The sequence below is a fragment of the Rosa rugosa genome, chromosome 7, assembly GCF_958449725.1.
Source record: "Rosa rugosa chromosome 7, drRosRugo1.1, whole genome shotgun sequence".
In the NCBI taxonomy this organism is placed as follows: Eukaryota; Viridiplantae; Streptophyta; class Magnoliopsida; order Rosales; family Rosaceae; genus Rosa; species Rosa rugosa.
Window position 1 is genome coordinate 14945685 of NC_084826.1, and position 2477 is coordinate 14948161.

A 2477-nucleotide genomic window follows, 5' to 3' on the forward strand; every position below is an offset into this window, starting at 1 on the left:
ACCTTAACAATTATCAATTTGACTGAAAATTTGTAAAAGTGATATACTCATATAGACATAAAAACTGAACGGTCAAGATGTCAATATGTGATTGAAAAGTTGGTCTAATAAGAAATCTCTTAAAATGGCCAAAAAAAAAAAAATTGCTCATTAGAATGGCCATAATATATACATACACATAACACGACAATCTGCGCTAAAGTGCAAAATAGTAGTTTTGGAGACTGCCTATATTTAGAAACAAGCTTAATTTTGTTTAATACACTCAATTAATTTGTATTTGACTTATATCCAACAACTATATATAAAACCATAGATGACAAGAAGATCGACAGAGCTTCAAAGCAATGTAGATACCTGTGTGGTTTTCAATGGCCGGAAATCAAGTTTAATATATTTCAAATCTGTTTAATGAGATTTGTAAAAGAACATAAAGATTATCAGAGGAGTCAGAAGTTGGACATATGGAAGTAGCTAGCCGGAGACCCTTGGCTTGTTTTTCATTTTTATTATTTGGACGTGGAGACCCTTTGCTTATACAGTTATACAAGTGACAGTATTTCCTTAATTTTTTGGGGTTAAAATCGTTTGTCTATGTTCCAATCTTTTTTTTTTTTTTTTTTGAGAAGTGACTCTATGTTCCAATCGAATTTCAATTCTGGTCCCTGTGTTGTTTCGTCACCATGTTTTCAATTGTTTTAATTTCGGTCACTGATGTCAAAACTCCATCAAATTGTCCATTATAATATCTCCTGCGAATCGCAACGGCAGGGGTACTCTACTCAAACAAGTCGCCAGGGTTTAGGGATCACAAAAAAATGTGACCAGTTTCTCCTCTTGTTTTCATAACATGCAGAGACCATATATTGTACATTTCTTTCACTATTGCTGGCAAACCTCTGCAGCTCACTTTAATCTGGTGCAAAGGCAGAGAGAAGACTACGCTTCTGAAACTCAAATTTTTAACATGAACTATTCAGCTGAGAACTTTCCTAATACCCACGTCAAAAAACTTGATAATCCAAAGCAGTTTTGCTCAGAGCAACTGTTACACGTCACATGTAACCCAGATCCAAAAGACTAAAACTACTTCAGTATCAAACACCAATACAGTAAGAGCAGAGGTAGATGAAATGCTTGACCTACTTTATCCGGGAAAAAAAAACTCCAAGTTAATGTCCATTTGAACTGGTAGTGGCCCTTCATTATTGTAATTTTCCTTTTGGATTTGGCAGACAGCAGGGATCCAACTTTATTAAACAAGCAAGCTGAAACATAGAGCAGCAGCCGCCTATATAGGTAGTGTTCTATAACCAACGACTTCAATATTACATATCAGTGGTCCAATTGGGTATGGCCGATGAATTAATAACTTAGGGTTTATCTCTTCTGTGTATGGGACAAGTATGAAAAATTCCAAGGCCAAGTCTATGAGGCTATGAGAGATACCGTTGCTAGTCAAACGTCTAAGAAATAGTCCTTACGAATATGGCTCCGTAAGGACATCTTATGACTGCAAACAGCGCCGGATTTGTGAGCAGAGGACTAGATTTGAGCTATGACACCCTAGATCACATCAGGCTTTTTCCATAACATTACTCCACTGTATTAATGTGCAAGTGAAAAAAGTGTACAACTATTAAGTGTGTGGACCATTGTATGTATACGAGTTGGACCCAGAAGACTTCTGATAAGGAAAAAAAGTCCATATCTGTTTTCGGAAGAGCATCTTTAGCAGACTCTCTATTTTGGTTTTTTAGCTATTTTAGAGAGCATGTTTAGCTTTTTATCTATTTTAACAGCTGCACCAGACTCTTAAGTGACTCTCCATTATAACTTTTAGCTATCTCATAGAGAGCGAGATGAAGCTCTCTATAATTTAAAATATTCTTTTAAGTTATTTTATGTAATTTATAAATACATTTAAACTATTTAATCTTCATTTAAAAAATAATATAAATTCAAAACTAGCTAAAATAGAGAGCACTGATGCAGACGTATTTCTAAAGTGGCTAGCTAAAATGACTTTTTAGCTATTTTGGCAAAAATTTGACTCAAAAATTGCTAGCATTGCTAAAAATACTTGTCTTAATCTTGTAAAGGGGTTGACTGACCTTATATCTTCGAAACAACCTAAATCTTCGTTAGTATCTCCGTAATTACACCTTATTGATATTTGAACATACAAAGCATAATTGAAAGTTGAAGCTTGATTATATCTATCAATATCTACTAATATTCCAATATGATATTCGGGTAAATAACTCAAATGCTACAACTAGTCTTTCATGAGTCGAACTCACAACCTCCCACTTACGAAGGAGAGACTATGCCACTAGACCAAATGGTACTGGGCATATTCGGGTTTTCTCCAACATTTCCCTAAATTTGAAATATCGTTATTTCCACCAATTCTGAAATTGGAAACCTTGACCGTGCAAAGAAAGCAAGGCAAATGATTTGAAGTTTAAGGATAA